We start from the raw sequence: 26773 nt of genomic DNA, 5'->3' as shown, positions 1-26773 counted from the left end.
CCTAAACAGGCTGTAGGTTTAAAACTTCTTTATTAGTATTTCGGTGAGGCTCATCACTATGGTATGTGAGCAACCCAAGAAGATCAAGTTGCTCATCTGTATTAAACAACAGTTGCTGCGAGATGAAAACAAGCAGGGCTTCAGTTCTTCAGAAACCCAGCTGAGGTTTCTGTTTGGCAAAGAAAATGTGTTTGCAACGAGGCTTGGATCCAGACCCCACTTGATCTGGTTCTTCCCGCTGCATAGATTTCAGGTACGCTCAATAGCTCCGCGTCCCTCACCCCACTGCCTGCAACACAACGCTCAGCACGCTGTGTGCAATTAGAAGAGGATTAAGTGTCACATTTCAATTTCATCCGACCCCACTTTTTGTTTCCTAACCCCTTCCCTGAATTAGCAGCTTGCTGCTGCAGCAGGCGATGAACACATGGCTTCTCCCACTCATTAACATCACGGACGCGCCGTGGCACGGGTCCAAGCCCGTTTTTCCTGCAGAGGATGCAGCTTCTGGGGATGTGAACAATCTCGAGCAAGAGCTTGTACGCATCAGCCCATTTCCTCTCTTGGAAGGGAGTCTCCCAGCTAGCTCTCTGAACAAACACAGCCCTGGAGCCAGCCTGCGGACGGTGTTTACACAAACGGCACTGTCACTGATAGGGTTTCTGATACCATGCAACAAAAAAGTTTGAAGCAAAAAAAAAGAAAAAAAATCCATGAGAAAGTAGTAAATTGTGCATTAGTCAAATGTTGATGCATTTTTAGTCATTTCAAACAGTGGCTTCTTAAAAAACCACATCTATTTTACTGTGGTTAAAGTAAATCTTATGCTGAACAAAGGAACTGAAAGGTACCAATTTAGCAACAGTTCTCTATTTCCATCCCCACCTCTCCTCCTCTTGCTGCCTTACACACAGACAAATGTAGTGTCCAAGCCCAAGTAGTGTCCGTATAAAATAGAGGATATAAAATAGAGGAATGCTTTATTACTGTGGTTTGGGGATTCTTCTTATTTTTATTTAGTGCTGAAACAATATTTTCACTAAGTTTGGGCAAACTGAAGACGGGTCAGCTGAAGTATTTATTTTACAAAGATTCGGTGTCACCTGTAGGTCTTCATGCATACACTTTGACAATGATACTTAATTAGCATCGACCTTTCACCACTTAACATGCTGTGAAATATTAGCCTATTTTTAATTTTATTTATTTTAAGGAAGTGGAACAATACAGCGAGCATCAAAAATAGTACATCAAATAGTACATGCTGTACCCCATGCTTATACAAATAAATACAGACAACTATAATCCAGGAGTAGGATATATAAATATAAACTCTAAGCTTCACAGAGTTCATGAGAATTATAACTTTTGGAAAACCCAGTCAGTCCGCTTGGTAATTGAAGTGTTTGCAGTCTGTTAGCTACTAACCCAGGGAAGTAGCAGAAGGCTGCTCTCAGCATGCATTTTGCCTATGATTCAAACTTGTAACATCATAAGGTCAACTTACAATCGGAGGGAAGCAGGCATACGAGAAATGCACATCACGGTTGCTGTTATTCCTCCCTCTCCCCCAGTGCTGTGACCGAGCTGATGTCTATGGCAGCCCCAGCTGCCACTCAGGCAGCCCAGGAATTCAGGGTGCATCTGAGCAGCAGGAAGGGAGAAACTCAAGGGTTAGCAGCAGAAGATAAGGGCAGAGACAGGCCCTGGCATAAGATTTTTCATACATTAATGGCCTGGCAATGGAAATATTTTTTAAAAATTTCCATGCCTCCTCCCGCATAGGGGCTGCTAAATTGCATCCTGTTGCCCTAGTCAGGGCCGTGAATCACCATGTTAACCTGGACTGCTGCCACTCACCTCCACAGCTCAGCTTCTCCCTGGTACAAAAATTAGTGGGCTACTTCTCAGAAAAAGCAATGCGCAAGAAATCCCTTCCAGACCCAGCCATCCAGTGGAGAAAAGCTTAGTTTGCTTTTCCGCGTTCTTACAACATCAGGAAATCTTAGAAGCACCGAAGAGGAAAAAAAATTAAACATAAAACTCAAGTGACTGCTTACAGTCCTCTCTGTGGCCTTCCTGGCTGAAGATGAGAGCAAGCAGCTAGTGTTTCAGATTGCTCGATGGAAGTGACCTCTCCAACTACCACACCATATTAACTTCCTGACCAAGCTCAGTGAAAGCCTGCCAAGTATTAAAGGGAGAAGAAAGGGATGTGAGCAGCTCGGGCACTTCCTTTCTGGAGATATTTTTGACCAGTGCTGAAGATCTATGGATCTTATCTGAAGAACTGGCGCATTACATGGGGTTCAGCAACATCTCAATTTTAGCCTATGCAGAGCACAAACCAGAGAGCAAGGGCCACACAGGGTGTTTGCTAGGAGGTCACACAAAATAACCAGAGAACCTGTATTTGCCTTGTGGTGAGATGAAAAAGCAGTGATGCCTACTTTCTCACCTATCCTGACATACATTTTCAGCTAGAAATACCCTATCCTCTCTTCTAGGTTGCAGCTACTGACACTTGGCTGCTCACAGCCCAGGCAGGCATCACAAGCTGCACTGAAGTCACTGCAGAACAGCATCAAAAACAATCCTGTTGTACCCGTTAGCCATTTCAGCAGAGGTCAAAAAAACAAATTTAAGAAGCACAATAACATGTACACCCTCTTCATAATAGAAAAATCTGCCTTGGTGCCACTCATTCCGGTGCCAGGAAACTTTGTTTGAGAGCCCAGCAACATGACACCTCCCACCAACACAGCGGTAATGTCAAGAGATGCTAAAACGGGAACTGCAGATGAAGTTGAAAGTTAAATTAGGTTCAGATTTTAATTTTTAACACAATAAGACCCTCCATTTTGAAAATGATAAATGTGAAACAGAAGATTGGACGATGTTCAGTTTTCTATCACATCTTCATATTCTTTGAAAAGGTAGAGAATTAATTAAATCAGCAACATTTACAGCAGAAGTAATTTCCCAGACAAGACTTGAAAACATATGTCTTGTTTTCCAAAATGTAAATATTGTATTAGAATTAATTTTAAGGTGACTGGAAACTGGAAATGAGAGCTGAAACAAATAATAGCAGAAGAAAAACGTAATATATATCAGCCTACAAGAATTACTGCATTAATGGTACATTAGTTACTTTTTTGGTCAGCTCAAAGAAATTTCCACCAGCTGACAGTTCTTTCTTAAGAGAAGAAAACTGGTTGCAGCAAATTAAAGCAAAAATACTAGCAACAAAAGGCAAAGAGTCAGCAAAATGCAATTAAAACTGATTTATTGCTTACAATGAAATCTACATGATTTATACCTTCAGATGTCCTTTACAGTAAGGAACTGGAATCCAATGCAAACTATTTCTCAATGTATGGTGTATGTCACAACCCTGCTTTAGTTCATGATGCAATGTTTAGCACATGCTGTTTCCACTCACATACTTCACATGACAGAACAGATCTGCTGCAGCCACGAAACATCTTCAGAAAGTTAGGAATTCCTTACTTTTTAAGCAAAAATACCGTTTCTGTACATTAGAAGTTGAGCTATACAAGTTTTATTATGAGCTACCAAGTCTCTAGGAACAAAGACACTTGACCAGCATCAGAAACAGCAGACAGTCTACAGATGGAGTTAGGAGGATTTGCTGCTTCTACAGCTTTCTTGGAGGAGAAAGGATCTTTGTGTATAACACTTCTGTAACTCAACACACCTAGCAAGTACAGTCTGCCGCCTGTTTAGAAAGCTTCCTTCTGTCAGAGAAGCATTGACAATGATATGGCAAAATACAGTCACCCATCTCCCAAAACACCAGACAGCAAGTGCCAGAAGTCTGAGGGACTTAAAAGCACCAGGTACTTCTCCTATAAACATTTAAAATCTATTTTAACTACGATGAATGAGTAGACTTAGATGCTGAAGCTGAGAGAAGACCAAGCACTTCTGAACCAAGGCGAACCACATGCACCTGAAGGTGAGTACCCAGACAGGAATACGTGAGCTTCAGACCCACGGTGCAAGCACCTTCACGAATAGCACACAGGCAGCTGGCAATGGAAAAAACACGTATAACCACACACAGAAGTAGTACACATGCTTAGATCTGGGTCCAGCTGACACTGCTGCAAGGAAGATGTTTTCCATGCCTTTATTTTTTGCTTCCAGCTTTTTTGCATCTATCCTAATGAGAAACAAGAGCCCCTTCTTCCCCTCCCAACACACTTCTTCTGCTTGCTGAACTGGGGGCTGAACCAGTTTTAAACGGGCCGTGTTGACAGAGGATACAGGTTGTTCTGAAGTAAGGCCGTCCTCAGAAGCAACAACTGCAAAATGCCCCAGGCTAAACCAAGTTCAGTTCCAAATTTTAATTATTCAAACTCTGTACTGAAACATTTACATTCTTATTTCCTTAAAGCTACCACTTTCGTTCCATTTAGGTAAGATGTAGAAAACCTGCACAACTTCCTGGTGAGGAGAAGAAACGCTTGGACCAGAAAACCTGCACATTATTTTCAGTATGAGTTCACAGATCCTTTACAATAAGATTCTCAACTCTGTACACATCAACAGGGAAGGAAGCACAACAGGAAAAAATAAGTCTTTAAACTAAGCTGGTATCTGCAATTGGTTCCTCCCATGAACGCAACATCCAACTTTCCAAGACTGCATCAGCTATGTTCATGTAAATACATCTTTGTAGTAGAAATGAACAAAAGAACAACAAGGCTTCTTTACAGATTTCCTCATACAAGACATAAAATCCTTCCATGCAGATAGTTGCTATGGTGCAGACTTAAGGGGAAAAAAAGAAGAGAGATCAGACTTCTTGCTTACAGGTTTCCAATATGCTCCACTTGATCCATCTTGAAACCGAAACCCTTTAAGTCTTTGGGCTGTCAGGTGGTAGAGGACACGCACACTGTTTGCAATTTTACAGGGCTCCCCCATGTTCTGCATACATCTAGGGAAACACAGCCATGTAGATCAATCAGCAGACAGCAGGGACGAGAGAGGTACTAAATCCTGAGACACATTCGAGGAAAAAAAGACTTATTCAGGGAATTTAATGCCAGATTAAATACCGTCAGCACTTGACAACTATGTAACATTGCATTGACCTATAAAAAATAGGCTGTTTTGCAATTCCCATTTCTCCTGAGACCTTCTTCAGTTTTTTATCCAGACAGATATGCCTGGCTACTTAAAGAAGAATGAGAAAAAGACAATTAAGGTAGGATTCAACTCAAGACACCTAAACCATATAAAGCCATATACACTTCTACTACAGTCAGTGAAGCCTGCAGAAAGACTGAGCTTATCCTACAGCAGACACTTTGGGCACTTATCACATACCTAGACACAGGCATCTGCTACCGCTTCCAACACCCTGGGACGTCCCACCTCTCTTCCAGTAGCTTCTGTCGCAAACCCTGCAGGTCCCAGGTTGTGTCTGTCTGCACAGTGCAGTTCCTACCAACAGTCCGGAGATCCTAGGTGGCACTAGGTGTCCTAAGCCCCTGAGGGATGGTCAGCTGAAGTGCTGTTGAGGCCTTACTGACTACATTTACTAAATCTTCACCAGCTGTGAAGAAAGTACAGCAACTTGGCGTAGGAGTAGAAAACCTGATTTCTGCACCACTCATGAGTGGAACACATCTCATTCTTTTGTCAACTGACAACAAACTATCACTTATAGAATAGTATACTCACTAGTGTTTGTTGTTGTTGTATTAGCTAAAATATTTCAATCAATTTTGCTCTTTGCAGTCATTTCTTTAGGGTCCCGTCATCTGAAGAAGCAGCCACATGTACTCTCTTGCCTAGATCCAGTATCCACCTTGCCAAATGATCAGACTATAACCTTTTGGCCAAAGTCGTCTATACAGCCCGCTCCTATCAATTTTCTTAATCAACTTTTCTTTAGTGTTGTGCATAAAACCTACCAGTATGGCCTGGGTTAGTTTTCCTATTCAGTCCATGGCCAGCTTGATCCTGCCATATATTCCCCTTTCATTGAACATGCAGGGTGGTGAAGTCATCACTAGATTATGCAGAATAATTCCAAGGTTTAGGTACTTGACGGTGCTGTCTTCCTAAATTAAGTACCAAGTTCCCTGCACAGACAGATGCCTTTGAAGACCTCCAGAGGGAGATGCTGTCTAATTTTTGGGATCTGAACCTTACACGTACATTTGAATGAATACATTTGAAGAGCATCCATCTTACCCATCCTTACTGGCCACACCAGCATCTTGCACCATCCTACTTCATGGTAAAAGTAAAAAATAAATAGAAATAGAAACAGGACCTACAAGAGATTTCAAAGTCCAGGGCAGTTTTCCTGCTCTCTTTAGACTGCAATTTACTCATTCCCCATCCCCAGTTCTACTATTGATTGCCATCACCTATTACACTTTCTTCACCTGCTTACTGTTGGAACAAAGTGTAAAAATGCTGTTTTCCATTCCCCTGAAATTTCTTACCACCACAAATACCTAGGAAGCTTAAACAATGCCCCAAAACCATATGCCTTGTGCTGTTTGCAAAGTGCTGAAACAGTAGCATTTCATCTCTATCTGTGCTATTAGCACTGCAGGAAATTTGAATAAAAAAATACATTGGATGCTATTAATACATACTTCTTCACATTATTCTTTGGTTCTTCCATCTCCTGGGATATGTTTCTAATAGAAGATCATTAATCTGCCAGCTGTTAACCCAGAATCCCTCCTGACTGCATTCTGCTACCGAACTCAGATCAGATTTAAACAGAACAACTACCGACTTTTAAACGCCGGAGGAAGCACTGTCCCATAACAGTAACGTTTACAAGCACACATGGTTGTTCTTTCCCATTTATTTAACAAGCGTGTGAATGATTCCACTGATGTAGCTATAACCCAGTTCTCACAGCTCGAAGACAAGGGGTGGTGCACAGGGAAACCACCCTGCACTGCGCGCTCCTACAGCTCTACTCATCACACACAATGCACCCAGTAGTAGGAATATTTAAGACCGTCACTAGGTTTCCATGGAGAGAGAGCTGAGATCTTGTCTGATTTCATTCCAAATCTACTGAAAACAGAGAAGAGCTTTTGCCAAGGCAATTTTGGCAAGCATTTCCAGCAGTATTCTGGCTTGCCAAATTGCATTTGGATTTCGCTGGACTTATTTACTTGTTCAGTAAGCTCAGAGAAGTAGAAACATTTGTTGCTGTAGAGAATCTGGCTTCCTTTGAAGATCTGGAACAACGCTTAAAAGATGAATCAGAGACAGTCTGACTTCGGAATGTGATCTGTTAACCTCAGCTCATAGTTGTGCTGCATGTTGACGCACTAGAAGTAATCTATAGCTCAGCTACTTCAGCTTTGAGACCAGACAACTCTATGAACTCTCAAACAACACTTCTGATGTGCTATTTTTATGTAGCCAAGTTTTACTCCTTTAAAAAATACTATCCAACAGAAGCCATACAATGACCTTGAAGATCCTCTTTAGGAATCAAAGAGCACAACTACATTTCACAGGGCAGCATCTTTTGCTGGCTGCACGGACACATATCCTAAGGGCCTGATTTTCGGACAACATTAAATATTCATCCTTTCAAAAAAAATGAAGTTACACTCCTTCAGGACACCTTTAGTTAAAGGCCAATCTCTTGAGAACACTGTCCCCACCCTCGCTCCCCACAGCGCTGGTCAATGCTCTATTTCCACCCTGTCACTCAGGCATGCAAGAATGCTTTTGATCAGATGCTTCAGAGGTACAGCGATGACATATTTTGCCTGACAGAGTAATGCTCAACTGGCTCAACTCAAAACCCCGAGCAAAAAGTCAAAGCATTTCAAAAGCGTTATTCGCAGCGCCCGTTTTCAATTTTGGGGCACTGTTTCGCCCACGTTTGTCTACTCCTTATTTTCAACTTGCCTCCCTTCATTTTTACCTTCTTTGCTGAGCAAGACATTCCTTTTTCACGCCTCCCTCTGTTCTCCTAACTTGACACACCACCTTGCAATCGACCAGCAATCTTGCTTTCCCTTTTCCAATACAGAAGCTACGCGCTAGGGCACAGCCATGGCCCAGCTATCCTCAATGCACGTACTGTTGGAAAAAAGTACAAAATAACACCCAAGCTTACAGTGTCATTTTTCCCTTCTAAATCCTCGCTGTTATAATGCAGTCACCCTTGAAGCAGAGCATTTCATTTAATTCTCTCTCGTGCCTTTAAAAAAGGCCTACAACAACTCTTGAACCAATTATCCAGGAGGCACCTACATGGCATTATTCACAAACAAACAGAAAAATAAAGTGTAAGTGTAACCTAAATTTCTGAGTTCTAGATGTACGTGTATTTTGGTCGCATTCAAGATGAGTGCTACCAGCTTGCTTCCTAAGAGACGTACACAGACTGCTATATGATACGTTCCCATCTTCACCATACCTTTCAATAGTCAGTTCACCTGCAATCTAACAAGAATGCTTCTGGTCTTCTTTAGGTAAAAGAACTATTAAACAACCACCCCTCTTCCCCCCCCCCCAAAAAAAGAAACCTGCACCAAAACCACCAAAAAAATAACATATGAGATGGATGATAAAAAATAATAAATATATATTTAAAAACAAACAAACAAACAAACAACAACAAAAAAAAACAGTGTTTAGCTCCCTGCACCTCAGGGAAACATACTAGACAATGAGGATTCTCCATTGGCAGGTATAGCTTTGTATCTGTTGAGCAATGTTTAATCCCACTGATGCTGGGTTTCTGTACTTTTTACTATTTCAGTTTCTTCCCTCGGGATTTTTGGGTTGACAAATCACAATCCTGAAATCCATCATAAAGGCTAGTATTTACATGAGACTACTTATCTGCATGACTTATAAAGAAATAAAAGGACAACACAGGAGATGAGTTCCATTTCCCAGCATTTCACACTGATTTACTACACTTACATGACTTGGTCCAAGTCCTACTTCAGTACTTCTTCCCAAAATACACATCAAGCTGACAGCCTATAAAACAGTCACACGCTACTTGCCCAGTACTGGCACAAACTAGTTTCAATCTGTAATCTGGAGTACTCTTAATTTTACATTAGCACTCCACAGAGTTTCTCATGTTACTCTCTTCTTTATCTCCTTGTTACGCGTTACTTGCATCTTCTAATTTATGTCGTATTTTAATAGCTGTTACACATCCTCCTAGCTTCCTGAAGTGGAAAGAATGACACCAACATCAATCTGACTAAAATCTAGCATTTTAAGCACATACCTGACAAATCTGTTGAGTATTTGTGTCTTTATGATTCTACCTGGTCACGGAGCACCAGCATTAAAGCTCCTTTTGTTTCTAAGAAAACCTTACTTTCTCTAGATGTCCAGCTGTCCTGCCTCCACCCATGCCTGTTTTTTCCCACTTTACTAATTTTATACATTGCTTCATTATCTGCTAATTTATATTCATGGAATAACATCTGACAGTTATCTATTTAGGGATTTCTGGTGGCAGGAGGAAGGGAAAGAGTATTTTTAATAGCAGTTCCTGCCTCTCTTCTGAGCCATTTTATCTTTGATATCTCCCTTGATTGTGGATTCTTCAGCAGCTAGTAAGATTTTCATAAGCTATTCCAAAGCGCTCCGCTTTTTCCTGCTCACATTTCATCTTTTACCTCGTGTGGTTCAAAAGTTTTTTACCTTTTGAATATCCTCCTTCAAGAGGAAAAGATTGTATTCATCTAACCACATACGGACTTCTAAGCCAAGATACCCACAGCTGAGCTACACCGATTTTAAAGATAAAGGAGAAGAGTAAGCATGGCAACTGGGGACAATTCAACCCCTTCCTAAATATATATATATCTGGAATTAATCATATAAATTGCCACGTAAAAGGGCATCTCCTTCTTGGTTAAGGCAAGCCGCAAGTGGTCCAGCTCAGCCGTGTTCAACTACAGCACAGCTGTAGGAAGTTCAGCGGCACGAACCCTTTTCACAACTATTTCCTACCAGCTTTCATAAACAATCAGCTTCTCACAGCGTATTCAAAGGTTAGGATAACAACACAAACGCACCGTGGGACAGAGAAACTGCATTTCCAGCGTTTTTCACGTTAAGTTAACACCATGTTTATATTCCGAATGTTAATTCCTGTTTGCATAGGAGCTTAATTGCTCAGAAAATAAGAAAGCTACCATTTTTGAAGTCTTTTGCCAACCCAGAGATACCTGTACTCATGTGACCTGCCAGATGGCTGCTGTACCATTTTGAGGGCCACCTTTGCTCAAAAATGTCACCTCTCTGCAGCGTCACTGCACCGTGCCGAACATAACGAGGCCTGCAGAACACACACAGCCATTTCAAGTGAGTCTGGCCTGTTCCTGTGAAATATTTGGGGTGCTGCTGCTGTATGCGTGAATCAGCTCCAAGAAGAGCTAGAAAAGGTTTAATGTGGTTTACCAGGCAGCACTTTGTGCCAACCTTGCAGAGCAAGTGGAGTTACCTCGTATTTTTCTCCCTGCTGCTCCAAGCTGGGGGAGCACGAGGCTCTTGTGCTGTAAATCCAGGACCAGAGCTGGATTTGTGAGCTCATGCAGGAGCTAGCATTTATGCTACCTGCATTATCCTTCCCCAAACAGGGCTGGCTGTACCTTCGTGATCCATCTTCCTTCCCTTGCTTTACCCAGAAGTTGTAATTACCAGCTGCAGTGTCTCGAGGGATATCACTATTTGTAAAAAAGACTAAAACCCCTCGCAGAACATGTAATTTCAAGGGGATAGTAAGCACTGTTACAAATGTGTCTTATGTAGGCTTTCAGCTATTTCACTGCTGTTTAGTTTAAGCTTTTAAAAACTACTCCATATGTTTTGCAAACATTTCAGGATGTTGATGATGAGCACTTATAGCTATAGCATTAATCACCGCTATGAATCGCGGAATTGCACCAGATAGGCAGCAAGGCTTTAAGACTACATAGCTTGCAAGACTCCACACTGAGGGATTTCACAGTTCATTCCAGCCTCTATGCATTAAATTGATGGCATGCTAATAGGATCCTTGCTCTAAAAGAACAGTAGCATTTGTTCTTAATGTAAACAGATTAGATATTCTGCTTTTTTTTTTTTTTAATGAATAATTTTCAAGCAAGAGCTTCAGATGAGCATATATTCCATGGGATAACGTCATACAGAGGAACAGCTAGAGTGCTTGAAACTAATTGCATTAAGAAACTCTAGAACACAGGGCTGATTACTCTGCTTAGCACAGAGCTCTGCTTTCCATCTAAGCAACTGATGGAAAGAGAACCGAGCCATCTGCACGGCCCCCTTTGCCTCTTCCCCTCTTTCTCAAGTCATATCACGTTATCTCTGGCACTGCTGGTGCGTGTGCACGCCTGCACACATGTACATAGACATACATAACATACATAAATATAAATAAATATAATTAAATAAAAGTAGTCAGAGTATGCCAGCCTTGCATTACAGAATTCCTTAATACAATTAGTTTTGAGCGTATATACATGTATAAAAATACATAAAGGAACGTAAATGATAAGCATGTTCCCATGCTGAATGACAAAAATGTTTACTGAGGATAAAGAATTGTATTCATCATTCTGCACAGGATAAAGCAGACAGCTTCCCCAGAAATGGTAGCACACGTCAGAAGCACAGCTATTGACTCAGCAAAATCAATGATGCAGTAAGAAAATACCAATCCTACCTTCTGTGTACTTTGAGAGTGATTAGGGCAAGGAAAAAAAAAGATAAAAATTATTTTAAGAAGATATCTAAGCCTGTAGCTTGTAGAAGAGCGCACAAACTATTCGCAAGGCTTTTACTACAGTGAAGGAGTTAGAAAGGTGTTGACTGATTAACCTTTTATTTGTGAAATTGAGCAGAAAAGTTTGAAAATGGGTAGAAAACTTTCAAGTCAGTAATGGAGAACAGCAGTACAGGACAATTGCATGTGAGAGTTAATACACACATAGGCTGTGGCAGCCTTGAAGACAAAAGAAAGCAGCTTAAGTTGCACCTAATGAATAAAGGTGAGTCCGCTGAGGAGGGCAAAGAGGTGAGTGAAGTGGTCAAAGCAAAGGAACAAAAGATCTCAGCACAGCATTCTGGAGACCTGGGAGCAAGTTCTTGGTCCTTACAGAAGGCAAGAATAAAAACAGGAGTGCAATGAAGAGCACAGGCAGGCAGCGACAGACCAGCTATTGAGTGAAGTACACCTGGATGCCCAGAAGAGACGACAAAAAACTCTGAGCAATATTCTTCCCTCCAAACTGATATTCTTGCCTTGCCAGGCAGAAGCTCTGGAGCTCATTTGCTTTGCTCTGCATTATCAGAGGAGGTATGTATTAAATCAAAGGGCACACAAAGCCGGGGGGAGAGGGCAGGGAGTGTGCGGATATGAAATTCTTCAGGAGTAACACAAGACAGTTACTGAAAACGTCTCCTGTCTACTCACAAGAAAAAAACAAGTGCCAGGGACGGGAAGGTTGAAATGGAGCAAAAGGGTGGTTATCCATATTAAATCGAGAGAAGTATTGTGAAATAAAGTAAGTTACATTTACATCCACGGCTAAAAAGATGCCTCGAGCCATCATCTGGAAAAATGCTACACCACTGCACGGCACGTGGCTTCCTTCTCCCATCCTTTGTTCATTTATTTGTTTCATAATAACTGTAGGAAGGTTTTGGAAAAAAAAAAAAAAAAAAAACTGTGCAGACTGTTCTGTTATTACATATCAGTACAAAAAAAAAAAAAGAATGATTTCATGGATTTCATGCATCTTGGTCTGTAAATTACTGCTTAAGGGGAAAAAAGTTATATGCCCTATTCATCTTAAGAGGCTCCTCCTTTCCAATGCAGATTTCTTTCAGAGCGACACAATTAGATCATCTTGTCTTACTGTACCTTCAAACAAAAAAGGCATGTTGAGCACAAAGGTATAATGCCTATTTCACCTATCAGTAACAAATAAAACTCCGAATGAAGTGGGGCTATTAAACACTGCCATTTTTCAGGCAAACAGTCCAGGCACATATCTGAACAATTTAAGGTTTCAAATGTGGCTCGAGTAGGAACAGCAGCTCAGCACTGAAAGCCTCCCATTCACATCATCAACTGTATTCCCTTCATAACAAGTGCATATGTAGGCAGATGGATTGTGCCTTTTCCAGCAGCTGCCCTGTCATTTTCAAGATGATTTCCATACACAGGATGTATGGGTAAGTAGCATTTTTCAGCTTTCCCATTTTCCCTCCTTCCTCACCGGCAGATAGGACTTCTGAAGACTCAAAGCCAGAACTGCCTGGGCAAGAGCTGCCCCTGGCTTTTAAACAGGTTTGGGTAAGGAAATAGCTTTTTTAAGAATACATCCATTAATTCAATAATGGGGTGGAAAGGCTTGACTGCACCTACCCAGGTCTGGAAACCAGGGCCTGAAAGCAAGTGCCTGGCTTCCGAGTGAAAAAATAGTGATCTCAACCAGCACAGGATGCGACATCATGAACAGCACCGAGGGCAACACAAAACTGCCTCCTCTGCAGACAGAAAATTAAGGACCGACCACCACGCTAGCGTTCTTCTCAAGCTGAATCCTAGCAGGCTTTAAGAAGTGGCTGGCAGAAGAGTGGGCTACTTGTCTGAAGCTGTTTTTCTGGAAGAAAACTCCTCACGTGCAGGAGGCGAGATGAGAAGCTGAAGAAATCAGTCCCAACATACTGTTGCATTTCCAAAGAGGAAACGCGCTGAGCTTTGAGACAGCATGTAATTCAGGAAGAAGGGTAATAGAATGGGTATTGAAAGAATTTCCTGCCAAAGCACAAATATTATCAATATGCAAATCTTCACAGGAGGTTCTTAATGCTTTTGATATTAAATACCCTGCCTATGCAAGTTCTCTCCTCTTGCTCAATCCTCTTCTTCAAATATATAGGGAAGCTTTCCAGACGAAGGGACTATGTTAAGAATCCTCTGCCTAGATAGTGTTTCGCAAGTGCATCCAACTGCCATAAGTTTCATTACAAGGTCACTTAGGAAATTCCACGGGTTGTCAAAAAAGCTAGTTTTAGGGCTAGAAAGGCTGCAAAAGGACACACCTAAAAACTTAGTATTTGTCGGACTATTCCTCATTTACCGTCCTGTTTTGTCAACAGTAACACCCATCCCTATCACTCACAAATAGAACCTGACTGTTGTCAGGAATTCCCATTTCTCCCTTGTCATTGACACTGAGATTTCAGTAAAACCTTAGTAAGTCTGCCCTTGGGTCCCGTTTCCTCCTCAGGCACAGTACCCAGTCACTTTTGTGACAATACTCACAGAAGGTTCTCACTACTTCTACAGAGAATGTAATCCCCATTTCTGACCCCTGCCTCGGCCCCTGATCTCAGTATGCAGCAATACTTACAAGTCAAACGTTGTGTTCATATCGACTCCTCTTCCTCTCAGTTCACTACAAGTTTTTCAGAGTTTCTTAGATTTGTACAAAAAGGCTTCTGGAAACCTCTGCCTATTTAACCTGTTTCCTCTGCTGTACTTAAAGGAATAAAAAAGAACAAAAAATTTCATATCCGTCTGTCCTAACCTCACTTTCACGTACCATCCTACCAAACTGTGTTCTTCCAGGATATTTATAGCTAGAAAAATAACTGCCTAAGACAACATCTCCTCTGTCTTCCTCCATTTTCAGGAAGCTAACAACTCACAGCCACCTGGGCACAGACAGCTATTCCCTATCATCATGCCTTACGTCCCTCCCTTTACACCCCTGGGTTTCCACTCTTCCCACTTGTCCCCTGCCCACCTTATCTGGTTTCCACTTTGCTAACTGGCCTTTAGATGGTGATCCCTTGCCAGGAGATTTTCAATACTACCACGGATGGCAAAGCACGCAAGATGATGCCCAGCGCTATCCCTTGCAGGAGCATCAAGCGCTGCTGAAATGCAGCATCACCCAAATCCATGGCAAGCCTACCAAAAGCTGTTTGCAAAGCATGGATTAATGAAGTTTCCTCAACACAGAACGTTCTCGACCCTGCAGACAGAGCTTTAGGTAGACACATCAAAGTGTTTTATGGGGGTCCTGAGAGGACAATAGCTCCTTTAAAAAAATAAAAATCAGAAACTTCAGAGTCCTCGGTTATCTGTACCTTGTGAAATTCAAGGGACGTGTTAATGCCCCCTTGTATTTTTGTATGCACAGGCGTACATATTTGAAAAAGAAGGATACTGAGGACAAGAAAAAACAAGTTAGCAGCAAAACTCTCTTTACCAAAGGTGTAGGTATTTAACATACATACCAGCAAGATGCCTATCTTCTCTCAGGAGCGAACACACAAGTGCTTTCAGTATCAGCCTGGATCAGTTACGTGCTACAACCTCAGTGCTCTTTAACCTCGGTGCTCTCTTTCTGGTACCGCGGCGGTCACTGTTAGGCCAGGGGTGGCCTAGTACCATCCCAGCCCCACAAATCCTCCTCTCCAGCTAAAGTCCTGGGGTCAAATTTAAGTTCCAGGGTCCACCCACATGTGAAAATAATTGGCAGGAGCGGAGCCTTCAAATCGTCTGGGCTGACTTCTAAAAACGTATGAATCAGCCTTCAGCGCTTCCTCCTCTTTTGTGAGGGGGGAGAGGCGAGGAGAATGAACGGAAAAGGGAGAAGGGGGAGAACTGCTGGGACTGCAAACAACCAAGGCACTGCAGCACATGTCAGACGAGAGCCCAATCAAACAAAATCTCCCTGACCTCCCCCTCGCTTTGCAGGGTTGGCCTCTTCCAGGAAAAAAAAAAGAATATTTTTTATCATTTTTTCCATGGTTGCTATAATTGGCGTGATTTCTAGTTTCCAAAAGCCCTGTAAGTGATTGCTTCCTACAAGGCTTAGGATTTCAAATGCTAAATGAACTATTGCGGAGATGCTGCGTGTACGCACTGATCTGGTAATCTCGTAACTTCAGCGGAGCCTAGAAAACAAGCCAAGCAACATGTACAGCCAAGCAAGCTGCATGGCAGCTTGCTTCTGAGAACTTACAATTAAGCTTGTCATTAAAAATACAGCCTGATTTATTCCCGTTTTACTTTCTATTCAGTTTTTAGCTTTTCACAGCTCCTACAAAAAACTGGATGGCTTCTTTGAGATTCAGACGCCGACACCACCAGAAAGATTAAGCCGTACGTAGAAAAGTTTGGCCTAAATTCATATGTCTGCGATAAACCAAATAGAATAGAAGTTTTAAACAGACAACTATGCTTTAGGTGTCAAACATTTCTTGACGTCTGTGGCAGTTGGCAGCTGCAAACATCCGACTGAAAGCCCCATCTGCTGCTTCACAGCTTCCAGTCGAGGATGTTTACAGTCGCTCACTGTCAACAGCAATACACATTCCTCAGCTGTTTACTTTATATTATGAACATGCAGAGGCCTCCGAGCAGGTTAGTTAAGATTGCTACGACTTCTGTTGCTGTGTTGCTACACGCAGGCGCACACGGGGCTGTTTTCCTAAGTATTTACTAACAAAATACAGACAAGTCCGACTTCCAGAGAAAGGTTTTCAAGGCATATTTACTGTTGGAGTGCTACATTCAGAGAACTACGTTGCCTATTTTACATCTGGGAAGGATTACAATACGGACATATGACAAAAAAGCAACTTGCTTCCATCATTGTATTTGTTTAGTTCTCCAAGGCACAAGAGCAATCCTGTCACGCTTGCTACAAGAGCTGCATCACCACGCAGCCAAGCAAGTTAACTTAGCAGCTAAAGGTCTGAAGGTACCAGCCGACACCAAAATAGCCCCAAACTCATCCTAAGAATATTTCACTGCACTGCTTGGGATGGCTTTCTGCCCCGCAGAGAAGTGGATGCAAGGGAATTGTGTGATATTAGAAGTTAGTTTATGCAGCATTTGCTTCCAAATAAAATCGTGGAAAAAAGAAAATGAAAAAAAACAACCCAGAGGGGATTGTGGGGAAGAGGGAGGAAGTTGTGTAGCAAGCCCTGCAAAGGCTCCAATAAAGTTCAAACATGTTGGAGAAATTCTACAAATCATCTGAGGTAACCAGTCGCTGCCACACCTCACGTGCTCCCAGAACGGCATCGCTTACCGAATGAAAGAGCCGAAAGGATTTGGCACAGCCATGCCCCGGTTGTACAGTTCTGCTGTTTGTTTTTCATTCTGTCTCCAGTTTCCTTATTAAGTTAATGATGGGTAAAATTAAAGATTAATCACTCAACTATTTTTCTGAAGTCATACGAAACCACAGCGTGCAAGCGGAGCGATTATATCGCTCTAATTAGAAGGTGTTTTTCCTTGAAACCTTCTCGCCCCCCAATGAAATTGCTGCGCCGTGAACCAAGCAGGTTATGAACAGACCGCAGTTGTTTGCAACGCAGAAGCCTGTGGCGTATTTACTCAGAGTGATAAGTGTGAAGGATCTCTATAAATCACTTTCAAAACTCAGGGTTGTATTTTTTGTGCTAAGGTTAAGAAAATTAATCTTTTAGGCAGCAGGTGAAAACAAGCAGAATTACGTCGGGGCCTTTCCCTTTATTCAGGACCAACTTTGAGCTATTAAAGCTTCCTAGGGAACCACGTTTTCTCAATGGGTCAAGTCACTAAGGAAACAAAGCAAACTTTATCAGTGCTGCACAACTCTACATTCCAGGAATTCTTAGCACTTGGCATCCATATACCACTCCAGAGCCACGAGATTGACTCTCCCTCTACTTTGCAGAGCTACCAAGGAAAGCTATGAAATTCTCAGCGAGGTGCCCAGCTTCACAGAGCTGCCAACATGAGGAGGGCCTAACAGCCCGGTGGGAGGTCTACCAAAGGGCGTGGGGGTAAGAAAGCATGTTTCCTGTAATGGTACTTCTGAAAGGGGAAAAAAAATAAAAAACAAAAGAGTTCCTATGCTGGCAAGTTCCGTCAAGTCATCACAAGTCGGCTGAGAAAAATATGAAATCACCCTGCAAGACAATCTGCATGGATTGTAAAAACAAACCCAAAAAAGTCCCCGGATGCAAGTCACTGATCACAGAATGGAAAGATTTGAGTTTAATCACACCTGGTCACAAAACAGAGATTAGCCTCTCATTTGTAAATGTATTGGCCTAATATCTACAACTTAGAAGCGCATGGGGGAGAGGGGGGAGTAGAGAGACTACAAAATCCTACTACTTTGAATTAATTAGATGAAGGACACGATGTCAGCAACAACGTGCAGTGTCACTCCATGTATGGCTTCCTCTCGGCTTTTAAAAGACATCAAACAGATTATATCTGTCTGAAAGTCAAGGCAAGGTCACTCTAAAACTGTGATGTGAGGCATTTTATCACCCAGTATGGACTGTTAGCCAAGAGAGTGCCATCAGCTATCTTTAGTGCACTGTTTTTTAATTTGTACATTTCTTGCACGTTAAGAACAGGCATGTATTCTTGCAGAAGTGTGCAACACTCAAATATCATTTAACAGGCTTTGATATATACTAATCCCGATAAAGTTGTCAACAAACACAAGTTGAATAACAGAAAGCAACTTTCCAATAGGCTGGCACACTTTTCAATGTCTTCATGGATTTACACTTCAAGTCATAGAAGAAGAAAGGTGCAAACCGGTGGAGTTTAAGAATTAAAAAAAAAAAATCCACCTGTTTTTCTCTCAACTCCCCTGAAATATCCAAGCAAGGTGAAGCAAATTAATGGCGAAAGAGACAATGGAAAAAAACAAACACATACAACAGAAAAAAGTGGCAACCAAAACAAGACTTTCCAAGCACTGCTAGAATTCAAAACCAGAGCTTTTATTTTCTATCACCTTCCATACAGATGAAGTGATTTTCAAACTCAGGTGGGTAAATTAGTTTTTAATCATATTTGAATAACACTGAAATAACAACAGACAAAAATGCAAATTCAAAGCTGCATAAAACTTGAAAAAATCTTGACTTACAAGCAATTGTTTTCTTAACTTGTTTTGTAATATACACGTTCAAATTTGCCTGTCAAAACCTCAGTTAAGATCATCATTAAATATGAGGGAAAAAAATCATCCCTCCTCTTCCTGTCGCTGACAGCACAGGAAGATTAAGCACATATTAGTTATATGAACTCAAGTTCACAGCTGTTATGATACAGCATGAGTATCTCCAACTGTTGCTGATGAATCTACTTCTTCCAACTGCTTTTGAGCTCCCTGTGAAATGCCAAAAGAAGCAGGCTCCCCCCGTGCCCAGCAATGAGACAGCAGCAGTTGCAGACAAGCAGTCAAAATTATGCACCAAATGAGACACAGAACATCCAAACGTTTGGAAAAGAGATGTCAAAACTAGAGTTTGGTAGACGTATGAACAAATATACTGCATCGTCTTGGATGCACTTCCTCAGTGTCTCATCATTTTCAGCATTTAATCCAGCTCAACTAGGTGCACGAATACGACTGGGCACTACATGTCTTGGAAAAATGCACACCTCAGTAGAAGCACGTCTGGAGAAAGAACAAGAACTTACTTCTTGGACACCAACTGATCCTGCTTCTGTTCCCCTGATACCCACAGATCCGGGGGGAACGGCATTCTTCGGCTGCTGAAGACCGCTCCTCAAATTTCCAGGAATCTGCATCACGCACATTAACAGAAGTTACTGTAATTCCAGAAGTTCAGATCACAGAGTTCTCATTATTGAAACTGTCTGCAAGAAGTCAGATAGCTTTTAACAACCATTATTAAAACCATGTCCTTTTCTGGTGTAGTCATTTAAAACCTAGATTGTGTTTAAAGTGACACATTACTCTCGAGTGCAGCTGTCTCTCAATTAGAAGAGATAAAGGTTAACTGCCTAGGTAGCGTAAGTATTCAGGAACTGTATCGAAGAAGTTAAATTTCTCACCAGGGAGAGGCATAACAACTTCTCTATTTATTATTTCGGGAAATACACATATAATAAAGCCAACGCCAACCACACAATAAATCTGAGGCTGAGCATCGCTTCAGAGAAGCAAAATCCCCAGACTCCTCCTAGTTAAGTTGTTAACACGGGGAAGGAATTAATTCACGTGGTCGTTTCTGGAGGGAAAGGGACATAGAGAATCCCCTTGCAGACAGATGGATGAGCACAAGACAGAACCAGATTATCAGGAGAATAACAAAGAGAAAGAGTCAGAAAAGAAGAGCATAGAATACAATAAGCGGTACTAAAACAAATGAGTCTGTAGAAAGAAAAGGATACACACCTGACAGCTCTGAAATCTCAGTTACAAACGAAAGTAAAGAAACGCAGTAAGTAGGGCTTGTTAACTCAAGTGCGTATCATCAAAATACTGCATTCATCGATTTGCACTCCTCAGGCCTTCTGAAGGCACTCGAACCGGTTCTGTACGTGGGCACATTAAATGAGCATTCATGAACATGCTTCGTCAATCAACCAGTTCCAGCAAGGAGCGAAGATTAAGCGGGGATATCAGCAACATTTATGTGTTGCTCCAGGATCAGTACACAGTTATTGACTGCTCTACACTTCAGTGTCATCAGGGCATCGCTGTGAAACCCACAGACCTTAAGTACTGAGGTGCCAACGGGTAGAAGGGAAGGTGGAACAGGCTCACCTTCCCCCTTACACCACCGGGCAGAAGCGAACGACTCCCAGGTTGCTCAGAGCATTAATCCACGTGTCGACAAAGGGAGTGCTGGTTACGGGGCCACCTCAGAGTAGGTGGCCAGCTGAAGTTATGCTAAGGTTGTGTCTCCGTATCAGTTCCCAGTGAGGAGCACTAAGCTGGTGGGTTTCTATTTCGGAGGAATGCTAGGTACATATACAAAAAGCAGCGTGCTGGGCCACCACAAGAATCAAGAGCATGTATTAGACAAGGAAACAGCCCCCAGCGGCAATAACTCCACGTGAGCATCTGGGAGAAGCGCTACCCAACAGCCTGCAACATTTCCCAAGTTTAGCAAAGGCCTTTCACTGAGATTTAGCAGGGTAGCTATAACGCAGCTTATTCAGCCTCACCGTCCCTATTTAAAGGAAAAGCCAGATGGCCATGCAGGGGAGGTCCTGCAGAAGGCAAGGCACTCTGGCAGAAGTAACAAGTCCTGCAGGGGACACCCTGTAGGAGTGTCCACGTCAGAGAACCCTTCTTTTGGGGAGAAAATACATTTGAGCCGATCAGAATCTTCAGACACAAAATTCTGCCCCAGCGTCCCCCTAAAACTTCTGGGACACTTTCATCATGTATTTTGGAAACTGTCTCCTAACTCCCATTTCTTATGCCCGTCATTCAGGACATGTAGTTTTGTCTGAAGTTGCACCTCTGGGGAATGCATCTTGGTAAACTGCAGTACACCTGAAGGCAAGCAGGGACTCCAGCTCTGATTCCTGTGTTGGTCCAGTGACCCACGGCTCACATACAGCAAGTTTACCTATTTATTTCTGGGTTCTGGGTCAGGAATTAGTTCTGCTTGCCCCTGGCCAGAACGTAGCACAAGTATTAGCAGGACGGAAGAGGAGGGAGCCTTCCCTTGCAAAAACAGGGAAGGCTGCTGTTCTCCTCTCATCGCTGCTGCTCTCGTACAGAGCCCAAACACTGCTAGGACATAACGACTCCCAGCATAATTAGCACAATCATAACGTTTGCCCTTCATCTCTAGCACATCAAAATGAATACATCCTCTGACCGCCAGGCTATTTTTACTGCATGTGCTACATAGTGAACTGCACAAGCCCCACACTGCAGAAGAGCCTGCAAGGCTTCAGCTTACACTTATTTTTTTAACCTATGAAGTTGTGCAGTGCTCGGATTGCTCTCCTCTCCTGAAGGTACCTGAACATTACCAAAAATCTGTACTAGATGCAAGAGAACTTCTGGATCGTAAATTAAGCAACACATACACTAGAAATGTGCAGCAAATAACCTTGTCAACGCCACCACGTGCTACAGTAATTTAGAAAATGCTTATTTATAGCACTATGCAAGTAAAACAAAAATAACATTTAAGGAACAAAACTAGAGTTTATGTGCAGCAAAGGCATTAAACCTTTGCAGATCAGGTGCAACAGACCTACTCAAAACCTACTTCATTTGTTTCCAACAGCTTCCCCTTCCCCTGGGTATGTACAAGCAGGCTTATGGCACGAGGGAACGGAATGAGGCTGAACATCACCTTCAAGGCAGTGAAACACTTGTTCCCACAGCTGGTAATTAAATTCTCCAACCTATTGGACAATATGCTGGCATCACACCGGCAGGGTCACAAACCTGAAATTTTGTTAACGTTACACTTCCAGATTCCTCTTAAGCCTGTACTCTCCTCGTTGTGAGAAGTTCTTTCCTCCCAGCTTTCCAGAAGCAGGAGACAAAACAGACTAACACACGTTGAAGAAAATGCCCACCAAGTTAAAGCGATAAGCAATTCAGTTACACAAAGCAATGAGAGGGCACTAGGCTGACCACTTAAGGCTGCTGGCAGGGCTTACCAGCACAAACGTCCTAGTTAAGGGCCCGTGCATGGAGCAACCTGCTCAGGAAAACACTGCACAGAAATCAGCACTGCCACACACACTAGAAAAGGAGGAAAAAGCAAGGTGACCCCCGGCTTATAGTAGCTCAGGGTGGAAGGAATGGGGTGGGAAGGAAGAGGACACAGAGAAGAAACAGAGAGGCACTGGGAACTTGAACCCTTCCCTCGGTCCCTCTCCAAAACTTCCAGTCCAAATCACAAACAGCTACTCTCAATGCTAGCCCTACACAGCCTTCCACAGATGGAAACCAGCAGTTAAGCTGGGTCTCATTTTTTATCAGCAGGAATAATTGCCTACAAGTTATAGAAAAGACAATGAAAAGTGGTCAGGAGCACACCTACAAAAAGGTTTCTTAACCAGAAACTTTTCTGATGTTTATTAGCGCAGAAAATCCCCAATGAATAAATATAGCTTTGTCGTCAGCTAAAGATCAGAGCTATTAGAACTTATCTTGGCAGCTCCAAGAACAGGTCTGTCGCTTAGACTCCGAGAAAGTTTATAATCAACTTTCCACAAAAGCTTTAATTTCGCATGTGTGTCATTGAAGAAAAACACTGAGGCAAGAACAGACTTTTTTTTTCTCCTCTCCACATGTATTAATAACTAATCCCCTCCGGATTATGCAAAGCATGTCACATTAGGATGGCTTGGGCTCACCTTGACCAGCAAGTATGTTAAAATGCAACCAAACCCGTCTACGCTTGCACTTGAACTCGTGCTTCTTTTACATTTCAAATGCAACAGGGGAAAGGCATCTCTTGGACTAACGTTGATCAAAGCCACACAACCGAATTGTTTTACTCGACATGAAGTGTTAGAGGCGAAAAGCAGTGTTAAGAGAAAGATGTAAAAACTTATTTTCTACAGACCTGCAATTACAAGAGGACGGGGAACTTGTCTTTGCCCATTATCTCCGCGCCACGTGCGTGGCGTGGCAGGTTCTGCTGTTGCCAAAGATACATTCGTGCACTCCAAGTCCTTGGCACAAAGGGGTCACGTGCAAGGTGCTGGATGAACGAGCAGGAGCTGAGAATGAGTTTTTCCCGTTTCTGTTAATTTATGGCCCGATGTTACATTCCTTTCATGCAATGCCATAATCTTCAGTGAATGACTTCACGTTATCCTCCTCGGAGTAATCTAGGAATGCAGATAAAAAGAACATCAACCTCACCTTCAGGAGACTCTCCCTCTTAACCCTCAAGGGTTTAGGTGCCTGATAGAGTTTTAGATAGGAGTAAAACTTCAAACGTGCCTGCTTGGCTGCCGTGTAACCCTGTAGGTGCCCACTGCCCTCGGAGCACACAACCTGCTGCCAGCGGGTGCGTGCAGCAGCGCCAAAGCCTTCGCAACATTTGCCAGAATCGCCCAGCCTGTGCCCCAGCCTCCTGCTGAAACACAGAAACGTGCTGCTACAAAGCACGGCTTCCAGCGCTGGCCTTTACCCCAGCAATACAACCAGGAGTTTGGGAACGGACTGCCTGCACCAGAAAACTTTCCGCACAACACCAACAGCGGGACGAGGAGCACCCAGGCGAGAATCCTCCCCAGAGCCTGCCTTAGGCCACGAACCAGCGCCTGGCATTTCAGTGCCCCAGCCAAACCCATCACCCTCGTGGCAGCCCCATGCCCTGTCCCAGCTGCCAAGGACTCGCGTGCTCAAGGCCTGAAGCTACCTCAGGTCCTTCGCCGCCTTCTCCTGTCAGCTGCACGCGGTAGGCCGGGCTGTTCGTTTTCACTGGGCTTTCTATGGATTCAGCAAAACTCATCATGTGTATCGCCTGCATCTGTCTTACTGCACCTGACAGCAAGAACCGGGCCCCCGGGCCTGGCAGCTCCCTGCCACACGCATCCAGCACCAGGGCTGGGACTGGGGCTCCAGCCGCGGAAGGAGCACCAGGGAGACGGCCTTGGGAACCGCGGGAGGAGTGCTGTGGGGCCCAAACCTGCTGGTAAAGTTAATAATGAAGAGCAAGAGCTAGCAATTTGTTTTCAATGGAACCAGCAAAGAGTTAGTGCCCTGTTAGGAACTGCAGGTATTGCGTCACATTTAACTGGGTTTTCGTCTTTTCCTCACTTTCCAATAAGAACAAGAAATTCAACACAAAGGGTCTCAAAGCATGGGAAACACCACTTGTCATATTAAGGTCAGTGGGAAATCCATCCTTCAGAAAGCACACGTAACAAATTAACCTTGACTTGGGTCTTTCAATAGCAATCCCATACATCACCCTCCAGTTTTCGCTGTGTCCAAGTCTCGGTTAGCACGAAGTTAGGGACATAGGCACGAAGCAGGTGCTACGCGTGATGACCCATTCACTACCTTTGACCTTGACAGACGAGGCAGTTTGGTTTTGTTGGTTTTGGTTGTTTTTCCTTTTTATTTTTATTTTATTTTTTTTTTTGGGGGGGGGGGGGTGTATAATTTTGGCCAGGGGGGCTGTTACCTTCTGCTATCGACCTTTCCGAACTCCAGCTTCCACACCAAAGCGGCTGGAGCTGAGAGGAGGAACACAGGGAAAAGAAGAGCGAGCCATTGTGTTTTCACTCGCAGTAGGCACAGAAGTAACCTTCAAGGTTACCTTGCCCTATTTGAGGCCTCAGGAAGGAGAAAAACAGCGTTTCAGTCATGGAATTTCTTGTCTAACTACAGGCCCCACCCTTCACAACAACTAATGACAGGAAAGCATTTTGATTCAAAACTCTGCAAGTACTATCCAGCCAGAGGCGAAGGAAAACTTTTTTTTTTTTTTTTTCATTTTCGGGAGAAGAAAAGGAACTCTTGCTCAATAAGTAGCGATTATGCCGCAGAATTTATATGCCGAGCACGGCTGAGCGTAAGAACACCAGATCAGTCAACCATAGCGTTAGCTGCTTTGAGGATGATTAACAGAATGAACTTTCAAAGGTCAATTAAATGTCAACACATTTTAAAGAGATATTCTTCTTAAGGTCGGGCAGCGCGCCGCGGCGCCCGCCAAAACCCGTGTGCGGCTCCGCACGCCCGGTGCTCGCACGGGCAGAGGCAGGGATGACAGCTAATTAATCTTTTTATCGGAAACGAGGGTTATTCGGGTTCCTGCAGCCGCCGGGCCGCCTCTCAGCTGCTGCCTTAGCCGGGGTGCTCCTCTCCCCTCTCCCCTAAGCGGGGCGAGAGGAGCGTGCGGAGGCTGGAGGTCTGGCCGCTCGCTACGTGAGCACCAGAAGAGGCTTTCGGAGAGGCGCTGGAGCTGCCCGGATGTAAATCTCGGCCGGGGGGGTGTCGCAGCGATGCTCGGGCCAGCAGGGGGGGGGCTCGGGGGGAGCTCGGCCGCGGCACGGGGCAGGGGAAGCCCGGCACGGCGCGGCACGGAGCTCCTGCCACGGGGGGAGGCGGAGGGAGCCCCCGGGCAGCCTGCCGCCGGGCGCCCTTTGGGGGGAAAATGCAAGTTTTAGGGGAAAAAAATGAAAAGAAAAAAAAAAAAAAGAATAGGAGGGTGAATGGGGGAAAAAAAGGGGGGTAGAGGAAAAGAAGGAAAAAAAGGGGAAGGGAAAAAAGTGAGGGGGAAGAATAGGGGAAAAGGGGGGGAGAAAAGGGAGGGGAAAAGGGAAATAAGGGGAAAAATGAAAAGGGGTTAAAGAGGAAAAGAGGGGAAAAGGGGGGAGAAAAAAGAAAAGGGGGGGAAGGGGAAAAAGCGGGGGAAGAAAAGGTGAAAAGGGGGGAAAAAGAAAAAGGGAAAGGAAGAGAAAGAAAAAGGGAAAAAGAAGAGAAAAAAGAAGAGGGGAAAGGGGGTAGACAAGGGGAAAAAAGAGGAGAAAAAAAAGGGAAAAAGGGGGAGAAAAAAGGAAAGGGGAAAAAGAGGGAAAGAATAAAGGGGGAAAGGGGGTTAAAAAGGGAAAAGGGGGGCCCGCGAACGGGGGGGGAGAGACGGGGACAAGAAAAGGGGGAAAAAAAAAGGAGCAGGAGGCAAACCCCCCAGCGTCGCCCCACGGCACCCCTCGCCCCGCTCGCCCCCCGCCGCGCCCGCACCTGCAGCCCCTCGCCGCGCCGCCGCTGCCCGGCGCCGTGCCCGCGGCCGCCCCTTACCGCGTCCGAGCCCAACTTTTCCCACTCCGGGCAAAACTTGCGGCTCCGTGCAGCCGCCCCGCTCCCCGCCGGCTCGCGGGGGGCCGGCTGCCGGCCGCGGAGGCGGGGCCGGGCCGGGGGGGGAGGCGGGTCGGGTCGGGCCGGGCCGGGCCGGGCTTTGTCCGCGCCCCCCC

At 43.9% G+C, this 26773-nt stretch overlaps 1 long non-coding RNA gene across 4 annotated transcripts in view; it reads right to left on the bottom strand.

Annotated features, from left to right (window-relative positions):
- LOC118164420 overlaps nt 1–26718 on the bottom strand; it is a 45331-nt gene extending 18613 nt beyond the window's left edge. For 3 of the 4 annotated variants that reach the window (XR_004749487.1, XR_004749488.1, XR_004749491.1), the window contains exons 1-3: nt 26601–26718; nt 23407–23674; nt 19532–19636 (exon numbers count right to left, since the gene is read on the bottom strand). This is a non-coding gene — a long non-coding RNA (uncharacterized LOC118164420). Of the gene's footprint in view, nt 1–10507; nt 10731–19531; nt 19637–23406; nt 23675–26600 lie in introns of all 4 variants that reach the window. The other variant, XR_004749489.1, reaches the window with a different exon arrangement.
- Nucleotides 26719–26773: the final 55 nt, after the last annotated feature.

Source organism: Oxyura jamaicensis, chromosome 3 (assembly GCF_011077185.1).
Source record: "Oxyura jamaicensis isolate SHBP4307 breed ruddy duck chromosome 3, BPBGC_Ojam_1.0, whole genome shotgun sequence".
Lineage (NCBI taxonomy): Eukaryota > Metazoa > Chordata > Aves > Anseriformes > Anatidae > Oxyura > Oxyura jamaicensis.
The sequence above is the reverse complement of the archived record's forward strand: the minus strand, read 5'-3'. Positions and strand labels throughout refer to the sequence as shown.